Genomic DNA, 23,673 nt, shown 5'->3' with positions numbered 1-23,673 from the left:
TTGGGCGCCAGACACTTCTTGGATGCAAAAGAGGTTTTATTCTTTTAAAGGTCCTTTTATATTTTGCAAGGGAAAGAGAGTTGGGGCAGGACACCCTTAAGTAGTTGCAATTTCAATAAGCAGACACTGAGGCTTCAATAGGCGGATAGCCGTACAGGGAAAAGCCCCAGCAAGGTGCCACTTCTGCATGTGCAGGTTTGCTGTCCTCTATGGCTACAGTACTTAACAGTTCCTAATTCAAACGTAACAGTTCTGTCAGCTTTACTACAACTTCTACTTGTAGTTCTTCAGCCCCTTGAGCTCGTAGTCTCTCACTGGACTCTCTGATTCACTGACTCTGAATCCCATTAGCTCCTCAAGGCTTTTGCGGTAGTATCCCCTCAAGAGTCACCCACGCTTCCCTGCTGGGTCCCTAGCTTGGCACTTCAGATACCTTCAAGCTTCACCCCTGCTGACCGTCTCGGTCCCTAGCTTGACACACAAAGCTGCTCTGCAAGTGTCACCTCCACTGGTTGGGTTCCTGACTTGACCACCGCCTGAAGTTTCCCAATTCTCCACCGTGCCCTTTCGGTGAGAATGCAGCAAAAGGTGGTTCTACAAAATATTGACTCAAGGGGGCTAAAAACAAATGCACCCAACACTTTTCAGATATTTATTTGTAAACAACTTTGAAAATCATTTATCATTTTCCTTCCACTTCACAATTATGTGCCACTTTGTGTTGGTCTATCACATAAAATCTCAATAAAATACAGTTTCGTTTTTGGTTGTAACATGACAAAATGTGGAAAACTTCAAGGGGTATGAATACTTTTTCAAGGCACTATATCTTGCCATGTGCGTGAATGTTCAGTATTGTGCATAGGGTTCAGTCTGCCTTAATGCCTGCTGACAGGTTTTAGTCTGCCTCCTTGCCTGCTGATGGGGTTTAGTCTGCCTCAATGCCTGCTGGTGGGGTTCTGTCTGCTACAATATCTGCCTCTGATCATCTGCTGTCCACTGCCAAGACTGCCTCTGGTGATCCGCTGTCCTCTGCCAAGCCTGCCTCTGGTGATATGCTGTTTGCTGCCAAGCCTGCCTCATGTGATACGCTGTCTGCTGCCAAGCCTGCCTCTCGTGATCTGCTCTCCGCTGCCAAGCTTGCGTCTGGTGATCTGCAGCTAGCTACTCAGTTGGATTTTGCTGATTCCCAGGCCACTGCCCAGCCAGACTTTGCTTATACCCTACCTCCTGTCCAGCTGGACGCTTTTAACAGGGTTAAATTCCCCCTGCTGAGGTGTCTGAAGCTTCAGAGTTTCTATTGTTGTCAGGTGGTTTGCATGGGTTACCTGTTTGGTTTAAGATCCCTATTGTTGCCTGTCCCAAATTCTTTTTACAGCCATTTGCTTCTGTTGTACCAAGGCTGAGAGGTCCAGATGGACCACAGATTTGAATGTGAGAGCTGCATCCGCTATTATAGCCCCAGTAGTACAGATCTTCTAGGAAAGGGCAGAGTTCTATTTGAACCTTTTCCTGACCTAGACGGTATCTCTGCGATCCCAGGGGCATTGGGGGATCCGGGTTGGATAACTTATGCCTTGGGTAGACCTGAGGGCAGTTAAAATGCGGAGTAGTCTCTAGCAACCTAGATGAGATAGGTCCAGTTGTAATGGGACACCCTGGCATCAGGGTACCTGTTTGGATCAAGGACTCCGGTATTAAGCCTTTAGGTTACCTTCGGAATCCCAGCATTGGGACATATACTACATTAAGAAATTGTAAGTTCATAGTGTTGTGCCTCCTCAGCGATCTGACCAGTAGGGAACTTAGCCAGCTTTTGGGGTACCTAGCCAGCTTCCAGACCCTGGTGGGGTATGGTGGAGCATCCAGAGGCCATTCCTTAAGGTGGAGGGGGACTGTCAGGACTTGGATCAACTGCTGGTGAACTGTGCTTCCCAGAGCAGAAGGTTGTAGTTCCAATGTCCATCAGTGTGTGTCTACCAGCAGCCAGCAGATCCCAGTAACCAGTTTCCACCTGATGCTGGCTTCTAGGAGGGTATTTCTTTTCTTCTCTACATTTCCCTCTCACTCTAGTGTTTTGCTCTGCTGCCAGATACTGCTAGCTGTTTATCCTGTTCCTGATCTTGATCATGCTCTTTGCCTTGTACCTATACCCTAAACCCCACTGCCTTGTTCTTACTCCCCCTTGTGACTGATCCCAGTTTTGGTTCTCCCTTCCTATATGTTCGCAGCACCAACAGTTTTACTCTGCTTTTCTGTGTTCCCCATTTGTATATTTTGTATAAAGTTAGTTCGCTAGTTAGGCTTTCTGTTACTCTGTTAAGGTTGTTTAGTTAGGTATTTTGTCACGGGGTTGTTAATTCGCTTTATGTTTGCTGTTTGCTAGTGTTTGGATGAATTTTGGTTTCACTGTAAATAAATCTTACTCTAAATACATATAGTCTGGTCTCAGTTTCATAGTGTAACTATGCAGATTTGGCCTTATCTGCAGCTGACTCCTGACTCCAGGGTGTCAGGAGAGCCCCTATTGAGAGGCCAGCGGTGGGCAAGTGCAGCAAGGTTCTGCAATTACAAGACTGAGAGAGCCAGGAAAGCCAGGAGAGCTGGGTGTGATGCTCTTACAGACCAGTGTGAAGAGCAGTGGTTCTGCCGAAGAGGGTATTTTCTGTTATCTGTTTTGTTGGAGAAAATCTCATGGGCAATTGTTTGGGTGATGAGCTTTATTTTCATTTAATAAAAGTGGGTTGGCAAGCCTTCAAGCTACAGTTTGGACTGACGTGGACTATAAAATGCTTCTAACACTTTGCTAACTATTCCCATATCACACCAGGCACATGCAGTAAGCAGGATAATATCTAGACAATGGGACATCCTGAGAGAAGAACATATCTCAGCACAGAAACTACATTAGTTGTAGTAACTAACTGAAGAAACATGAATGTCTGAGAGGACTTGTTAGACGTGGTTCATGCCTTGCCTGCAAGAAAACATTTAAAGTAATTGTCCTGTCTATATTCCTATAGCATACGTTCTTGGTAAACAAGGCTCATCAATGGTGGATGGTGTAGCGATTACCAGCTGGATCCTGGAGACATCAAAAAAGTGTACATATTTGTCAGCACACACCAAGGATCATCAATCACCATCCAAATGTCTTTATTGCAGAGAGACCACATCACAAAGACAAGTGCAATGTTACACTTTTCGTCAGGCTCTTCATCAGGCATGTGAGCATTTAAAGTGAGACATTTGAGAGGAGGATGGAATGTGAGCACAAGACCTGTTTGAGGAAACTTTTTTGTATAATCTTACAAGGAAGTGACAAGCACCCTCTCCCTAATAGAGATGCACCAGGACCTTTGAACATCGCAAAAGTTCGGAGCCGAACAATGAACCACATTGAAGTCTATGGGACCCGAACTGGAAAAATCAAAAGTGCCCATTTTGAAGGTTTATATGCAATTTTGTGGGCATACAAAGGGTATGGGGGTCCGGGTACTGCCCTGAGAGAAATGTATCAATGCAAAAAAAAAGTTTGTAAAAAAATTAAATTTTTAAATGAGCAGTGATTTATTGATGCTTAAAGTGAAACAATAAAAATGAAAAATTCCTTTAAATATAGTGCCTATGGTTCCCCTTAGTCTGCTTATAAAGTGGCTGCTTATAAAGTATATCTGTACCATGTATAGAACTTGCTGCAGCAAAAATTACATTTATAAAGAAAAAAAATGAAATTTTCCATGTAAGCTTTCTTTATTTTGCAAACAACGGCTTGGGGAGCCAGTCTGTATGATAAGGGCCACAATTTAGTGCACTCAGAACAAGATTAGAGATTTTTTTGGATAAATTCTGGTGTCTGTTTCGCAGACTTTTGATAGAAATAACAGGTGTGGAAATATTGGGCTTTGGGTGTTGGTGGTGCCTTTACACTGTATAGAGGTACTATTGATGAAAGCAACAATTGACCTTGCTGTAAAAAATTTAAAGGATATGCTCTGGTCAAACAGTGGCGGAAAAAAATGGCTTTGGGTGTTGGTGGTGCCTTCACACCGTAAGTGCCGGTTCACACAGGGGCGACTTGTCAGGCGACCTAGCCGCCTGACAAGTCGCCTCCCGTTCTGTACAATGGAACTGTTCAAATAGGAGCGACGCAAGTCGCTCCGACTTAGAAAAAGGTTCCTGTACTACTTTGGGGGCGACTTGGGGTGACTTGCATAGACTTCTATACAGAAGTCGTTTTGGAAGTCGTGTGCAGGTCGCCTCGGTGAGGCGACCTGCAAGTCGTGCCGCCCCTGTGTGAACCGGGGCTTACTCTATAGAGATACTCTTGATGAAAGCAAGATGTGGCCTTGTTGTAAAAAATTGAAATTATATGCACCTGTCAAACAGGTGTGGAAAAATTGGTCCTTGGGTGTTAATTGTGCCCATGAAACCTATACCAAAAAATTTCTTCCAGAGAAAATCAACACAGACAAAGCTAGGCGGCCAGTCTTGCACAGATTCCACATCCCAAAACATTTAATCAGTGAAATTGGCTTAAGCTGGCATAGCATGAACCACCCCTGGTCCTGCCCCTGCAGAACTGAAAGAATCTCTGCTCCGGTGTGGCTCTTCTCCCCTAGACAGACCAGTTGAAGCACTGCATGGCATCTTTTAGCCTGACTCATTGAATGGCCCCTTGAACACTTAGGGGGTACTGGTGGTTCATAGGACAATTCAGCAGAGGAGGGCATGGTGGAGGAGGAGGGGGTGGAGCTGACAAATCTCACATCATCTCCATGAGTTATATGGAGATGTGGCAGCATTACAAGCTCTAGCACTGAGCCCTGTCCTGCATCCTTCCTGTTTGCAAGATGAGTTACCCAGTGTGCTGTGAACAAAATATAGTATCCCTGACCATGCTTGCTGGACCATGTGTCAGCAGTAACGTGGACCTTGATGCAGACTGCTTTGCCCAAGAATGCCACAACATTGCCTTCCATATGATGGTATAGAGCTGGAATGGCCTTACATGCAAATAAATAGCGACTGGGAACCTGCCATTGTGGTATAAAACATTCTGCAAATTCACGGAAGGGGGCAGAATCCACCAGATGGAAAGGCAGGAGTTGTAAAGCCAGCAGTTTGGACAAGCTGGAATTTAAATGCTGGGCATGTGAGTGGCAGTGACTGTATTTTTTTTGCAGCAGCTGGGGCAGAGAAATCTGCCTGCTATACTCTACAGCTAGTGGTGTGCTGCTGGAAAATGTGCTGCAAAGACCTGTGACACCCTTCGCTATACCATCATCCCTGTGAGTGGAGGCTGCTGAGAGGTCATGAGATATAGAGGGGGTAGAACTGAAAGGTGAGGAGTGAGGAGTAGACGAATTGCATCCCTTTTGTGTGGCTTTTAGGTGCTCTTGCCAATGGGCTGAGTATTGGGAGATTAAATGCCTTATCAAGCTTGTGGTACCCAAATGGCCGGTGTTTTTGTCACGCTTCATCTGCTTACAGAGTTTTCAAATTGCAATTGCAAGCGATCGGCTGCACATGTGCTAAAAAAGGCCCAGACAGCTGAGCTGTGGGAAGTGGGCTGGGAGATAACAGCTCCACAATCTGATGGAATAGGGTGGCGGCTCTCTACTTTTTCATGATAGCTGCCTCTGGAGGACATCCTGACTCATTGGGGTAGTGACTCACCCTCACTTTCCTCCTCTGCTCTGTCCGGCACCCAAGTCATGTCAGTGACCTCATCATCGTCGTCCCCTCCATCCTTTTTAACACTGGAGCCAACTTGGCAATACGCTGCAGCTGGGGGAACATGACTGCCAATTTGTTGTTTATCAGTGTTCTCCTCTCTCTGTAGGTTCATGTTCCTACCTCCTCAACCTCAGAGTCAGAACCAACCTCAGAATAAAGTAATGGCTGTGTATCATCAAGGAGCAAGGGGCTGACGCTGTGTTCAAATAACTCAGCTGACTCCTCAATGCATGATGCTGGGCCTATGGAGTAGCTATGGACAAAGAGGCAGAATAAGCCATTCTGGCAGCTGCGGTGGACTGCGCACTAGTCTCTGCTTAGGAGATAGAGGATGAGAAGGATGAGGATTGTTTAGTAAGCCAGTCCACCACCTCCTCTGCATGCTGTGGCTGGATAGCACAGGCAACATCACTAAACGGAGAAAATGGTACCCTGTCTGAGGACGGACCATGCCCGCCTTTGCCTGTGGACACATACGCTGCTGGCCCGCTCATAGTGGCATAGGAACGTCTGCCTCTCCTTGTTGGCCTCCCGGACATGATGGAGGGGGGTTATTACCAAAATGTAATAGAGATGGGGAAATGTGCAACTGGACATACTTTAATCAATGGAAAGTGGTGTTTGGTGCACTTTAACTTGAGGACTTCTGCTGACAAAAATGTCAAAACTATAAAAAAATAAGAAGGGGGGGGCAACAGTGCAGCAGTCAGAAAAAACTGTGGCTCGTTATTTTAAAAAAGAAGACAGGCACGGGACAAAAAAACAAAAAAAATAACACAGCAACCAAAAAAAAAGCAGGGTATACAGCACTGTATACAGCACTACATGTTATGTAATGCAGTGTAATACACTGCACTACATAGACCCACTCCACTAACACACTACAATATACTGCAGTAAAACTGCACTCACACACTACAATATACTGCAGTAAAACTGCACTGACACACTTCAATATGCTGCAGTAAAGCTGCACTAATGCACTTCAATATACTGCAGTAAAACTGCACTGATGCACTTCAATATACTGCAGTAAAACTTCACTGACACACTTCAGTATACTGCAGTAAAACTGCACTGACTCACTACAATATACTTCAGAAAAACATAGCTGACGCACTTCAATATACTGCAGTAAAACTGCACCAACGTACTTCAATATACTGCAGTCAAACTGCATGAACGCACTAAAATATACTACAGTAAAACTGCACTGACGCACTTCAATATACTGCAGTAAAGCTGCACTAATGCACTTCAATATACTGCAGTAAAACTGCACTGATGCACTTCAATATACTGCAGTAAAACTTCACTGACACACTTCAGTATACTGCAGTAAAACTGCACTGACTCACTACAATATACTTCAGAAAAACATAGCTGACGCACTTCAATATACTGCAGTAAAACTGCACCAACGTACTTCAATATACTGCAGTCAAACTGCATGAACGCACTAAAATATACTACAGTAAAACTGCACTGACGCACTTCAATATACTGCAGTAAAACTGCACTGATGCACTTCAATATACTGCAGTAAAACTGCACTGATGCACTTCAATATACTGCAGTAAAACTGCACTGATGCACTACAATATACTGCAGTAAAACTGCACTGACGCACTACAATATACTACAGTAAAACTGAACTGATGCACTTCAATATACTGCAGTAAAACTGCACTGATGCACTACAATATACTGCAGTAAAACTGCACTGACGCATTACAATATACTGCAGTAAAACTGCACTGACACAATTCAATATACTGCAGTAAAACTGTCCTGACATATTACATTGACACACTTCAATATATTGCAGTAAAACTACACGGATGTACTACACTGACACTAGAGTAAATCTGCCCTGACATGCTACACTGACACTACAGTAAAACTGCACAGATGCTGTACTATCACTATATTCACACTACACTGACAGTCACAATAGAATCATAATAGCACACTATAGCACACTAACTTGCTATTAGCAATGAAAAGAGCCCTATTCTATCAATCTCCACTCCAATATCACACTGCAAATAGCTCCTCTGGGAGGGAAATTTTTATAGTGTGGGGTGGGTCTATGAGCAATGAGCCATGATTGGGCTAAGTCATCATGACTTTCTCCAATCATGGCTCTGACAGTAATCCCTGTCTTGATTGGGCAAAGCCTTCATTGCTTCAGCCAATCAGGGCTTAGAATTAACTGTGTGGCTCACAGTGCACTGTGGGGCATTCGGTGGGCCGAACAAATGGTCAAACGCACTGCCAATTTGGGTGTTCGCCAAATGGGCAAACCAGTTGCCCAACACTACTCCCCAGGCATTATAATGAATTCTATCATAAAAGCCTAAAAGGTACATCCTTTTGGGTGATTGAGGTAGTTAAACTGGATTGACAAGGGGGAAACATTATGGGAAAATTTCCAGGAGCAAATCAAAGTAGATCTTTTAGCTATTAGCTACCTGTTAGATTAGACCTGGATATTGAACTGTTTACATTTGATTAGTTTTACTTTAGTATTTTATTTTATTGTCATTTTTCAATCATTTCCAATATCATGTTGCGCTATATTTCTATTAAGTGAATCCGTGCAATGAATTAATCTAATTCCACTTTACTGGAGTGAAAATTATAAATAAAATTGATCAATCTGCACACTGTAAACAGTCCATTCTATTGATAGTAGAGCTCCATTGTGAAATCAGCACACAATACACCCAGGAATAGTGATGAGAGAAAGATCTGCCTTCACCTCCACACACACTGCCGCTTACTGACTCTTGTTGATCTCTTATTACAGGAGATCACATGCACTTCTGGCTTAATGCCACGCAACGGAATGAGTATTTCCATTCTGCTCAAGGAAAAGAAAAGGGAAAGAATCAAAGACTGAGTAAGAACTGGATGGATCATACCTGAATATTGAAAGGGGAAGGAAGGACAAAAGAGAGGGCATAAGAAGGAAGGAAAGGGAGAGGTTGGGTTGGAGAGGAGAGGGGGAGGGAAATTGGTGGTAGGTGGGGTGGTAGGGAAATGTTATGCAGAGTCCGGACTTTTCGACCGGACTGGTCCGACGGACCGAGTCCGGCGGACAATCCAATCGTCTGTGGGTTTCATCGGACCTTCAGCAGACTTTTCCAGTCGAAAATCTGACGGACTTTAGATTTGGAACATGCTTCAAATCTTTACGTCGTAACTCCGCCGGACACAGAAATCCGCTCGTCTGTATGCTAGTCCGACAGACAAAAACCGACGCGAGGGCAGCTATTGGCTATTGGCTATTAACTTCCTTATTTTAGTCCGGTGTACGTCATCACGTACGAATCTGTCGGACTTTGGTGTGATTGTGTGTAGGCAAGTCCGTTCATTAAAAATCCATGGGAAGTCCATCAAAAGTCAGTTGAAAGTCCATCGGAAAGTTTGTCGGACCATTCCGGTCGAGAAGTCCGGCCGTGTGTACGCGGCTTTAGAAGAATAGGAGGGGGGAAAGGGAAGGGCACAAAGAAGGAAAGGCACTACTCCTCAAATAGCCTGTTATCATATAAGATGCAGCTATAAAATAAAGCAGCCAACCAGCAACTGAAAGACAAATACATAAACGTATGAGTAACATTTCCCTCTATTCCCTCTAAACCCAGAAATAAAGCAAAAAAGCAATCCTCTCAGTAGATATCATTGGTGTCTTAGAGTTGTTGAAGTCCTTGGAAGTAAGTAAAGGTACCATCAAAAGACTTCAAAAGACACTAATCCTGGGGAGATAATGTTTTTGACATAAATGCCTGCCATCTCAAGTAGAAACACTTTTTAGAGGAGGCCAGGGTTGGGTCAGTGACATATTTTTCTCTATAGAGTAACAAATTAAGGAAACAACGGCAGGGGTAAAAGCGTGAGGGTAGCTGCTGAAGCTAGCCACACAAATGCTTGAGCCTCCAAGAATAATGGTGGACTATCTTGATACTGATTAATACAAGTACAATTCTTTAGATAAAAAAAAATAATTTATTACATTTAAACAAGAAGAAAAGAACATACAGAAATCACATTAAAATGATTGCATAAACCATTTACAAATACTCAGAGGTATCCCCTAGAAGTAGTTGTTGGTGAAGTGTTTCCCATAGATTAACCAGACCTCAACTAGTTTCACGGTTCAAACACCGCTTTGTCAGGAGGAGTAATCTATAAGACAAGTAGTCAGATGAAACACAGAAACATATAATAGGATTATAAGACAACATCAAATAAATACATACAAGTCAGCAAGAACAATGGAAAGTTGCTTACCCAACAGGTCAAATGCCAGAGTCCACCATTAATCTTGGGGGTTCGAGCATTTGTGTGGCTAGCTTCAGCAGCTACCCTCACATTCTTACCCCTGCCCTTGTTTCCCTATATCATTTTGGATGATGGTACTTTCCTATGCCTAGTTGTATGTGTCCTTACTTGAGGCTAAACTCGTCAAATTGTTTGAACCGTGAAACAAAGTAAGTTCTCGTTTGATGGAGGATATTGTTGGGCGGGAAGTAGTAATCCAATTTTTCAGAAGGGATCTTCGGGCCACTAGGAGGCAAATCAGAATCCAGGATCTGTGAGAGAGCATCTTCTTGGTTGACATTTGTGAGGATAGATTTTTGTCCCAGTAGCCAAGGAGCAGGGCCATGGGAACCTTTGGTAGCTGAAGGAAAGTAATTCCATAAATAAGTGTTTGGTCCCAGAAGGAAGAGATGGGTGTACACGTCCAAAGGCGGTGAGTCAGATGTGACACTTTACAGGCAGATTAAGGGGCCCCCCAGGCACTATATTTAACCACTTATCTACCGGGCACTTTCACCCCCTTCCTGCCCAAGCCATTTTTCAGCTTTCAGCACTCTCACACTTTGAATAACAATTGCACAGTCATTCAACACGGTAAACTTGTGAATTTTTTTATCATTTTCTTCACACAAATAGAGCTTTCTTTTGGTAGTATTTAATCACTGCTGGGATTTTATTTTTTTCCTAAAAAAAAAAAAAGACCGAAAATGATGAGGCGGCACTGATGGGCGCTAATAGGCTGCACTGATGGGCACTGAAACGGTGGCACTTATGGGCATTGATTAGGTGGCACTTATGAGGAGGCACTAATATTCTGCCCTTTTGGGCACTGATAGGTGGCATTGATGAGCACTGATAGGCGGCACTGATGAGTGGCACTGGTGGGTATTGATAGGTGGCACTAATGGGCACTGATAGGTGGCACTGACAGGCCCTGATAGCCAGCACTTGCGGGCACTGATAGGCGGTATAGATAAGCGGCACCGATGGTCGGCACTAATGGGCACTGATGGACATTAATGGGTGGCACTGATGGGCATTGATGGGCTTTTATTGATGGGCATTGATGGGCATCACTGATAGGCAGCACTGAAAGCCAGCACTGACTGGCATCACTAATGGGCACTGATTTCTGGCTGTGGTGGGCACTGATTGTTGGCACTGGTGGGCACTAGTTGCTAGGGCTGGTTAGCATGGGTTGCTGGCACTGGTGGCGCTCTAATGTAATCAGGGCACTGATCATCAGTGTCCTGATTACATCTATTACTGTCCCCTGTGAGGAAAGGCCGCTGATTGTCTCTCCTCGCCACACACTCTGTCAGTGTGAGGCAGGGAGAGCCGATTACCGGCATTTCCTTGTTTACATGTGACCGGCTATGGTTGGACACAGCTGATCACATGATTAAAGAGCTGGGTCAGCGGCCATTCGGGTGCGCCGTCATATGACATCCACCCAGAACGAGAGCCGCACCGCCCCGCCGTCATTTCACGGTGGGCGGGCGGCAAGTGGTTAAAGGATTTTTCATTTTTATTCTTTCACTTTAAGCATCATTAAAATCACTGCTCCTTTAAAAACAATTGTTTTTAAAAAAAAACATTTTTGCATTGATACATGTCCCCCAGAGCAGTACCCGGGCCCCCATACCCTCTTTATGGCCAATTACTTGTATATAAGCCTTCAAAATGGGGACGTTTGATCTCTCATGTTGGGCTCCCATTGACTTCAATCGAGTTTGCGGTTCAGGCCTTTTCCCCTATTCTGGAGTTATGCTGTGAATTGAACAAGGGGGTGTTCAGCCCATCTCTATTCAGGAGTAGTCAAGATAAGTCGGGTCGGTAACAGTGGCTCGATGCACAGTAACAGGTTGCAGGTATGCACGGGAATGCTGTAGACAAAAAAGCACTGAGGTATAGCACAGGTTCAGTTTCAATAGCCCGCTTGGTGCCAAGGCGAGCAACAGATGTGCACCTGTGAGCAGCAGATGTGTGCATGTGCATGAGCATGAGCATGAGCACATTTCTCATGTGAATGTAAAGGAATAGGAATTAGCCTGTGTCTAAGCACAGGATGCCATCCAGAAGAGCCATCTTGTCTGCTGGTATGCCCTTCCTGACAGGAAGAAAGTGGACATTTCCACAAACTCAAAATGCCTTGTGCATGCAGCTCTGCATGCTGATATAAAATATCTTCAAGTCCTGAGTTTAGTAAAAGTTGTATTTCTGTATTTACCTTTTATTACATTCCACTTTCTTGTTTCCCAAGGCACTGGTGACATGTCATGGCCCAACAGATTCCCCTTGGGAAGGCTATGTCATTGGTACGTTTCAGTGAGATCTCTTTTGTAAATTGCAAGATCTTAGAAAAGGAAAAGGCTTTTTTATCTTAATATTTTGCCATGGTGTAAGCAATGCGAGCGTCAGCTGCTGCAATAATGCTCATGTTGCTAACCACGTAGCATAATATAAACAATATAAAGCTGCACTAGATCTCATACAGTGCATGCGCAATGTATCGCACAGACGTCATCATTGGGCTGGCAAAGAGAACCAGGAAGCAGAGGCCATCCATCAATGACAATTTTCTTAGAAATGGCGGTATGGAGTTCAGAATACCAGAAGTGCAGACCATTGGTATTGTGGATAGATAGCACAAAGAGTGTTGTTAAATGAAAGGCTGGTAAATTACCTTGTAAAATGATAATTCTTTTGCAAAGTGAACAGCCTACTGTATTTGGATTTAGTAAATGAACCTATAGAATCAGACTTGAAGTAAAAAGCAACTTGCGCTACAGTCCATTTTTGTATACATAACTAAACGTTTTTAAACCATAGGAATTGTAGTATTCATCCAATATCACTGCTGCTAATTCAGAACACTAGTAGAGGTCAAGAAAAGACCTGGTATGGCTTGCAGTGTATTGTACTGTATGATACAGATGTCTGAGGATGGTTAGCACAGAATTACCCACATCAGCCCACAAATACTCGAACGCATGGCACTCCTTTTGACAAATGTTCGACTTCCCACAAGAGACCTGTTTATTCATCAACTAGTTTTGAGGTTTTTATAAGGTTTGTTATTCATTTTACAGTGTGTAGCATAATAAACAATGCATAAGAAGAAACTCTGTTGTAAATCAAAAAATAATTCCATTTGCAAGGATGTACCCAGCGTTATTCAAACTAATGTCAGGCCAGTTTTTACATCAATCTCCATTTGGAATTCAAGACTATTGATCTGGCATTGTGAAAGAGGGATAAATGGTCTCTGTCCCGTGAGAGGTACAGTAATTCAATTTTCTTCTACTTTTGTGGTTTGGGATAATTTGATGAGTTTCTGTTACAATCCACTGTTTGCAAATTGTGAATATTCCATGTCTTTTTTAAACATTGCCAGATGTTGACAAGTTTTACTTGGACATAAACCTACTTCTATGTGTAATTCCTTGGCAATAAACATTCAAATTACTGTTACATTTCCACTCTAAAGTATACTTTTTTGCTTTGCAATCTGGACTTGTCACAAAATAAATCAAATTGTATTGTATTTTTTTTCTGCAGCCTAGCAGATGATCCTTGAGAATTCCTAGGGATTAGAGATGTGCTCCCGATTTGGTCTGAACTTTACTTGTTCAGACTTTAATTTAAATGCCAGACTTTCAGCCAACTTGACAGGAGGTAAATCCATATATAGTAGCAGGTTTTTCTCCCACTACTATACGTGATAGCTACTTTCTTCCACTGACAATGGTTGTTAAGGATGTGGCTGTGCCTGCACCCACACATCCTTGGCAACCAATGACACCACCTAGACCCATTTATTTACTGGCAAGAAATTCCAAGCCATGTAAACTAACAAGTCAGGGATAGTTTATAAAATAAATGGAATGGGGCATCCCTCATAATTCATACCAGGTTCTTTAGGTTTGGTATGAATTCTCTCCCAAACCATTCAGATTTGGTATGTATTTTAATGTTGAACCCCATGCAAAATCAAAAATACATACAGACCTATATCCAAACGTGCAGCCTGGCTGGCCAGGAAAGGCAAGGGGCTGAGCGTGTGGCACCCCACTCCGGAACCATAATTTTAAAAAATGTCCTATGATGTACATCCATCATCCATCCAGCCAGCCAGCGATGTAGATCCATATCAATCACGATGCCCAACAGCTGCCAAAAGTAAAAAACCCGCCAACATATGTCCCACCACTTTTCTTGCACCGAATTACATCTTCAGTACCTGACGCTAAAATGTAGACAAAGAACCGGGGTCTCCTGAGTGGCATCACTGCCCAAATATGGCCATGACTAAATTTGGTCAATGGCATCATGGAGGTTCCTGTGATGTCCCTGATCAAATACGATCATACCTATGTATGGTCAATGACGTAACCCCACCTTTTTGTTTACATTTTAGCAGTGGGGACCAGCGGGTTTGATAAAAAAGAGATGTCATTCAGTACAAAAGAAGCAATAGAAGAAACAGGACCAGATGTGTGTGGTCATGTAGAATTTAGGAGAGATTTGTTTTATCATGGGATTCCCCTTTAAATTTATACCAGGCCGAAAGAGAACCCACCGCATTTTTTTGTGCAGTGGTCACCATTAACTTCTATATCAGACCCTCACCTAGGATGAGTTTGGCATAGATGAAGGAGATCCCTGGCTGCTTTCCGGATGGAAACTGTAATATTTCCAGAAATTTAAGCACACTTTTTTCTTTGGTAATATAAATTTTGCTGTAGTAGCTTGTATACATCACACAGATATGCCACATCACAAGCAGGTTAAGGGCAACCCCCAGGCATGTTATTTCATTTTCAATGTTTCACATTAAGTATTACTAAAATTACTGCTGCCAGCCAAACAGAACTTTTTAAACAATTTTTGTGATTATATGATATAATGAATTGTCATGGGGAAACTATTAAGTTTCTTTTTTTTTTAGTTAAATTGGGTTCAAAGTTTTGTATCTGTTGAAGTGGAACTTGTATGTTAGATATATAAATATATATACAGTATCTCACAAAAGTGAGTACACCCTTCACATTTTTGTAAATATTTTATTATATTTTTTCATGTGACAGAAATGACACTTTGCTACAATGTAAAGTAAGTGAAAATGTCCAAATTGGGCCCAAAGTGGCACTACTTAACCTTCTTGGGCATGGAGTTCACCAGAGCTTCACAGGTTGCCACTGGAGTCCTCTTCCACTCCTCCATGACGACATCACGGAGCTGGTGGATGTTAGAGACCTTGCGCTCCTCCACCTTCCGTTTGAGGATGCCCCACAGAAGCTCAATAGAGTTTAGGTCTTGAGACATGCTTGGCCAGTTCATCACCTTTACCCTCAGCTTCTTTAGCAGGGCAGTGGTCATCTTGGAGGTGTGTTTGGGGTCGTTATCATGTTGGAATACTGCCCTGCGGCCCAGTCTCCAAAGGGAGGGGATCATTCTCTGCTTCAGTATGTCACAGTACATGTTGGCATTCATGGTTCCCTCAATGAACTGTGGCTCCCCAGTACTGGCAGCACTCATGCAGCCCCAGACCAGACCACCATGCTTGACTGTAGGCAAGACACACTTGTCTTTGTACTCCTCACCTAGTTGCTGTCACACACCGTCACACACCATCTGAACCAAATAAGTTTATCTTGGTCTCATCAGACCACAGAAAATGGTTCAAGTAATCCATGTCCTTAGTCTGCTTGTCTTCAGCAAACCGATTGTGGGCTTTCTTGTGCATCATCTTTAGAAGAGTCTTCCTTCTGGGACAACAGCCATGCAGACCAATTTGATGCAGTGTGCGAGGTATGGTCTGAGCACTGACCCCCCCCCACCCCTTCAACCTCTGCAGCAATGCTGGCAGCACTTATATGTCTATTTCCCAAAGACAACCTCTGGATATGACGCTGAGCATGTGCACTCAACTTCTTTGGTCGACCATGGCGAGGCCTGTTCTGAGTGGAACCTGTCCTGTTAAACCACTGAATGATCTTGGCCACCATGCTGCAGCTCAGTTTTAGGGTCTTGGCAATCTTCTTATAGCCTAGGCCATCTTTATGTAGAGTAACAATTCTTTTTTCAGATCCTCAGAGAGTTCTTTGCCATGAGGTGCCATGTTGAACTTCCAGTGACCAGTATGAGAGTGAGAGCGATAACACCAAATTTAACACACCTGCTCTTCATTCACACCTGAGACCTTGTAACTACCATATCACATGACATTGGGGAGGGAAAATGGCTAATTGGGCCCAATTTAGACATTTTCACTTAGGGGTGTACTAACTTTTGTTGCCACCAGTTTAGACATTAATGGCTGTTTGTTGAGTTATTGTGAGGGGACAGCAAATTTACACTGTTATACAAGCTGTACACTCACTACTTTACATTGTAGCAAAGTGTAATTTCCTCAGTGTTGTCACATTAAAAGAAAAAATAAAATATTTACAAAATTGTGAGGGGCGTACTCACTTTTGTGAGATACTGTATATATATATATAAATCTACAGTGAAAGTGAAAATGTCCAAATTGGGCTCAATTAGCCATTTTTCCTCCCCAGTGTCATGCGGCTCGTTAGTGTTACAAGGTCTCAGGTGTGAACGAGGAGCAAGTGTGTTAAATTTGGTGTTATCGCTCTCACTCTCATACTGGTCACTGGAAGTTCAACATGGTACCTCATGGCAAAGAACTCTGATGCCTCGTACACACAAGCGGACTTTTCGACCGGACTGGTCCGCCGGACCGAGTCCGGCAGACAATTCGACCGTGTATGGGCTTCATTGGACCTGCAGCGGACTTTTTCGGTCGAAAATCTGATAGACTTTAGATTTGGAACATGTTTCAAATCTTTCCGATGGACTTGAGTCCCGTCGAAAAGTCCGCTCGTCTGTATGCTAGTCCGATGGACAAAAACCGACACTAGGGCAGCTATTGGCTACTGGCTATCAACTTCCTTATTTTAGTCCGGTCCTACATCATCACGAACGAAACCGTCGGACTTTGGTGTGATTGTGTGTAGACAAGTCCGTTCATTGGGAAAGTCTGTCGGAAGTCCGCCGAAAGTCCGTCGGATAGACCGTCGGACCAGTCCGGTCGAAAAGTCCGCCCGTGTGTACGCTGCATGAGGCTCTGAAAAAAAAAATTGTTGCTCTACATAAAGATGGACTATGCTATAAGAAGATTGCCAAGACCCTGAAACTGGGCTGCAGAATGGTGGCCAAGACCATAAGGCAACAGGACAAGTTCCACGCAGAACAGGCCTCACCATGGTCGACCAAAGAAGTTTAGTGCACATGCTCAGCATCATATCCAGAGGTTGTCTATGGGAAAAAGACGTATACAGCAACATTTGCATTGCTGTAGAGGTTGAAGGGGTGGGGGTTCAGCCTGTCAGTGCTCAGACCATATGCCGCACACTGCATAAAATTGGTCTGCATTGCTGTCGTCCCAGAAGGAAGCTTCTTCTAAAGATAATGCACAAGAAAGCTTGCAAACAGTTTGCTGAAGACAAGCAGACTAAGGACATGGATTACTGGAACCATGTCCTGTGGTCTGATGAGACCAAGATAAACTTATTTGGTTCAGATGGTGTCAAGTGTGTGTGTTGGCATTCAGGTGAGGAGTACAAAGACAAGTGTGTCTTACCTACAGTCAAGTATGGTGGTGGGAGTGTCATGGTCTGGGGCTGCATGAGTGCTACCGGCACTGGGGAGCTACAGTTCATTGAGGGAACCATGAATGCCAACATGTACTGTGACATACTGAAGCAGAGAATGATCCCCTCCCTTTGGAGACTGGGCCGCAGGGCAGTATTCCAACATGATAACGACCCCAAACACACCTCCAAGACGACCACTGCCCTGCAAAAGAAGCTGAGGGTAAAGGTGATGGACTGGCCAAGCATGTCTCAAGACCTAAACCCTATTGAGCTTCTGTGGGGCATCCTCAAACAGAAGGTGGAGGAGCGTAAGGTCTCTAACATCCATCAGCTCCGTGATGTCATCATGGAGGAGTGGAAGAGGACTCCAGTGGCAACCTGTGAAGCTCTGGTGAACTCCATGCCCAAGAGGGTAAGGCAGTGCTGGAAAATAATGGTGGCCACACAAAATTTTGACACTTTGGGCCCAATTTGGGCATTTTCACTTAGGGGTGTATTCATTTTTGTTGCCAGCAGTTTAGACATTAATGGCTGTGTGTTGAGTTATTTTGAGGGGACAGCAAATTTACACTGTTATACAAGCTGTACACTCACTACTTTACATTTTAGCAAAGTGTAATTTCTTCAGTGTTGTTGTCACATAGAAATATATAATACAATATTTACAAAAATATGAGGGGTGTATTCACTGTTGTGAGATACTGTGTATATATATATATATATATATATATATATATATATATATATATATATATATATATCTATGCAAAATAGGGTTATATCACATATGCTGGAAATGTATGTTTTAAAATTTAGTACTCAAAAATTGCCATTGCAGTATTCGGTTCCTATTTACTTCAATGGGTTTTGGATTTGAACTTTAGAAAGATTTGTCAATTCTGCCCCAAACTGAACATAGCTAAATTTGACTCATCACTATTTATGCCCTATACACACGGTCGGATTTTCCGACGGAAAATGTGTGATAGGACCTTGTTGTCAGAAATTTCGACCGTGTGTAGGCTCCATCACACATTTTCCATAGGATTTTCCAACACACAAAGTTTGAGAGCGGGCTATAACATTTTCCAACAACAAAATCTGTTGTCGGAATTTCCGATCGTGTGTACACAAATCTGACGCACAAAGTGCCACGCATGCTCAGAATAAATAAAGAGATGAAAGCTATTGGCTACTGCCCCGTTTATAGTCCCGACGTACGTGTTTTACGTCACCACGTTCAGAATGATCGGATTTTCCGACAACTTTCTGTGACCGTGTGTATGCAAGACAAGTTTGAGCCAACATCCGTCGGAAAAAATCCTAGGATTTTGTTGTCGGAATGTCCGATCAATGTCCGACCGTGTGTACGGGGCAACAGAGATAAAATAGCGAATGAGTATTACAGTGAATTTTAAAGCTTAAAAACACAGCAATTAACGTATTTATCGACGTATAACACACACAGGCGTATAACACACATCCTAATTTTAAGAGGGAAGTTTCAGGAAAAAAACATATTTTTAAAATAAACAACTGCAGCCTGATTAATGTCCTCAATGCAGCCTAAAAAAGGCCTCAATGCAGCCTGATCAATGCATCAATGCAGCCTGATTAATGCCGTTTTTTTAACAAATTTTAGTTTAGTAATTTTAATTTGCAGCCTGAATCAGGAAATCACCAAGCCGTCATCTCCTCTCCACTCGGCTCTCACGTCACACACAAACACAGTCCCGCCTCCGCCATCGGCATTGGACCAGTTCCTGTGATAGGCAGAACACTGGTCCAATGCCGGTGGCGAAGGCAGGACTGTGTGTGTGTGATGCGAGAGCCGAGTGAAAGCCGAGTGAGCGCCGAGGAGCCGAGTGGAGAGGAGATGATGGCTCGGTGAATCCCGGCGGCGCTCGTCCCCCTCCTAGGTATGCTGTCAGCGTATAACACGCACCCCTGATTTGCCCCCGATTTTCAGGGGAAAATGTGTGTGTTTTACGCCGATAAATAAGGTATATTTAAAGTTAACATTATGCTATTAATGCATAAAGCTAAGCAGTTACGTGTGTTGGAAAAAGACATTTGTCCATCAGGTTCAACCAAAAGACACAAATAAATTAAAATCCTGCATCTTCTTCAGAAACCTAAACCTGCCGCTAATTTAAAGGAAGGCAAAATAACCCTTATAGAATGTGGCCTAATACAATAAGGGGGCACATACTAGTTATTTCTTGTAAGTATTCATAGCCTATTGTATTTTGTACACTTAGAAACACACTGCATTTTGAAGCAGTCTACTGAGATGACCAAGGCTAGCTCTCCCTCGCTCGCTACAACTCCATCTATACAATTTCAACATATTTGAAAAACGTTTATACTCCGTAAAGCGTCAAGAGACTTGAAATGTGTATGCCTTCATTCACAAAGTGCAATAGATAACCACCGGCGATATTTCTCTACCTTGAAGTAACCACATACATTGATTGCGATCACAGCTATCTTGATGTATGTTTAATCAGGGAGTGGTGTAACTTCCATGACTGAGGATTAATGGTATTTGATTTATGAATAATGTGAGACTAATTTGGTGGTACACAAACAAACTAATAGTGTGTAATATTAGTGGTCTGAATGATTCATTATGTCAGCCACAAATGAAAAGTGTAGCCAGAGGCAACTTCTGTATTATACATGTGTTTGCAAGTATGAATACAGTTGTGCATATAATAAAGCAATATGGAGCAGATTGGTCATTTTACCGTGGCCTGTGTTTTCTCCAAATACCAAATCCGTTAATTTTTTTTAAAAACTTCTTAACCTCAACAAATAAATAACATATAATAGCAAATAAACTGGTAAATTGACTAATAGCGTAAATGTGTTAAATGCAAAATGGTACTTTTATTAACCAGGCTGATCCAAAGACATCCACTTCAGGCTTCAATTGACACATAATCATAAGAGGTCCTAGTCACTACTATGTATGAAAGTGTCCAGCCATCCAGAGCTAAACTTTCACTACATCAATGTATTCTTATCACAGTGTTTACAGCACTTTATTCATATCAGAACCACTTTACATCTCCCATTCAGAAGTCAGAGCTTGGAGAGGGACTCCTAAACACATATCAAATGTCATATGACAATAATATTCCATTAACATCAATTCCAGCATCATTCCAATAAAACCCGTTCCTTTGATGAAGTGTTGAGGTAGTTGATGCCAACAGCTGCATAACCACTTTAAACAGAGAGAAAGATTTGCACTGCTGTTCATTAACAAAAGATTAGTGAGGATACATTTGTATAGATTTAAAGCAAAACTGTAAAGGCCAAAGAGTTTTTAATGACATTTTGCACTACTCTGACCTGTACGTAAGGTAAAATGTACATTTTATTGCATGTTACTTTAATGTAGGGTAATGTATGATCACTGGTGCAGTGCGTTGCAGTGTCAATGATTTGGAATGACACTTCAATACACTTTGCCTGGAAACGTCAACACATAAGCTTTTCAGTACACCAAAAGCACAGATGTGAACGAGAATGAAAAGAAGGACAGATCTATTTTTTTGTACAATGAGGCAAGCTCCCAGACAATTTAAAATGAATAAACTGACTTAACACCACACACCTCAATGCAAAAATATGCATTGTATTAACATGTGCATATTAAGGCAACTCTTAGGGGTCTATTTATTAATGTTTTTACCCAAAAATGACACAAGATTTGCCAATTTTTACACAAGATTAAATATGAAAATGGGTGAATCGTGGATGAAATTTATGTAAATCTTAGGTGTGAATCCAGCCTACAATAGCAATAGTGTGCACTAGCTCACAGCAATCACAGTGGTGAACTGATGTTATTTCTTATTCAATGCCCTAATGCATAACATTGTTCAAGAATAATGCAGAAACAAATATAATAATGATGGAAAACTGACAGCCTTCTTTTTCATATTTAAAGACACAAGTTATGCAAATACAAACTGTATTTTAAGATAAATGTAAGAGATGATAAAATAGATTGCAATAAGTAATAACCAGGGATATTTTTTAAAAATATTTTGCAGTTGGCTCTCAATGTATAAAATCATCAAACTGTAAAGACACTTGCATGAAAAACAATAAAAAATACAATCACTTCCTGCCTCTTAAAGCAGCAAATGAACATAAAATACCCTTTAGTGTTTTAAGGTAATATATAATTTAAACAACCTATGCATAATCCATCATAAAGGAAAATCTCTTTTGTATTTTAGTACCGTTACATGAGTGCTAATAAATAATAGATTGTAACAGAAGAACAAAACAAGGAAAAGTGGATGGTTTGTCAAGGTTTGTCTATATTCTAAATTGACTGAGCTCAACTAATCTTGTTGCAACGTTTAATTTATGAGTTGTGGCATGAAGAAAAACTACTGGCGTCATAGTAGTTCACTGATGTGTTATCTTTTATTCAGATTTACTTTCAGCTATTTGTTATGTTTATTTATCTTATAATTTTTTTTCAGCATGCTTTTATGCAATGGGGGTTATTTACGAAAGGCAAATCCACTTTGCACTACAAGTGCAAAGTGCACTTGAAATTGCACTGAAAGTGCACTTGGAAGTGCAGTCGCTGTAGATCTGGGGGGGACATGCAAGGAAAACAAAAAACAGCATTTTAGCTTGCACATGATTGGATGATAAAATCAGCAGAGCTTCCCCTCATTTCACATCTACCTCTCAGATTTACAGCGACTGCACTTCCAAGTGCACTTTCAGTGCAATTTCAAGTGTGTAGTGTATGTGTAGGTTGCACTTGTAGTTCAAAGTGGATTTGCCTTTCCTAAATAACCCCCAATGTACTGTTCTTTTAGGAAACTTGAAAGTGGAAGTCCAGGTTAGATCTAACTACGCTTAAAACTGCATCCCCCCTTCATAACTCCTATTCTAGGGAGATGCTTATACTTACCTTTTCTCACAGCGTTCTGGTCTGGTCACATGCTAGCCAGCGGCTGGCTGCAGGGGACAGGAGGACTCCAAAAATGGGTGTCCCATAGTAAGCATGTAGGTGACATCAACACACAGGCAATCCAGCCTTTGTCTATGCTCTCCCCTGAAGCTGGCCGCTGGGGAGATCATGTGACCAGACCATGTGGTCACATGATCGTGTGTGGGGTAGTTAGAACAGGAGTTAGAGCAGTTTTAAGCTTAGTTAGATCTAGCCTTGTCTTCCACTTTAACCAGTTAACGACCGCCCTCAGCAGTTGTACTGCAGCAGGTCAGGTGTCCTGCGGGAATCAGCGTCATTGTACATTGGCTCGCGCAGGCACACTTGCAGGCGGGCGCAAGCCACCGGCGGCAAGCTCTCGTGCCTGCTGTAACCCGCGATGTAAACAAGGCCGATCCCATTTCTGACAGGAGACATGACAGGTATCTACTGTTCCCATCGATGGGCAACAGTGATCTCTGTCAAGCCCCAGGCAGCCCATCCTCTCTACAGTTAGAACACACCCAGGGAACACACTTAACCCCTTATCGCCCCCTAGTGTTAACCCCTTCCCCGCCAGTGTAATTTTTACATTGATCAGTGAATTTTTATAGCACTGATCAATGTAATAATGTCACTAGAACTGCAGTTCCACTAAAAACCGCAGATCACTGCCATAACCAGTAGAAACAATAAAAATAAATAAAAGTCCCTAAATCTATCCCATAGTTTTTAGACGTGATAACTTTTGCACAAACCAATCAATATACGCCTATTGCGATTTTTTTTACCAAAAACAGAAGAAGAAGAATATATATCAGCCTAAACTGATGAAAACATTTTTTTTTTGGATATGTATTATAAAAGTAAAAAAAAAAAATGTTTTTTTTTTCAAAATTGTCGTTCTTTGTTTGTTTATAGCGCAAAAAATAAAAACCGCAGAGGTGATCAAATACCACCAAAAGAAAACTCTAT

The sequence above is a fragment of the Aquarana catesbeiana genome, linkage group LG05 (assembly GCF_042186555.1).
Source record: "Aquarana catesbeiana isolate 2022-GZ linkage group LG05, ASM4218655v1, whole genome shotgun sequence".
In the NCBI taxonomy this organism is placed as follows: Eukaryota; Metazoa; Chordata; class Amphibia; order Anura; family Ranidae; genus Aquarana; species Aquarana catesbeiana.
Note: the sequence above shows the minus strand (reverse complement) of the source record.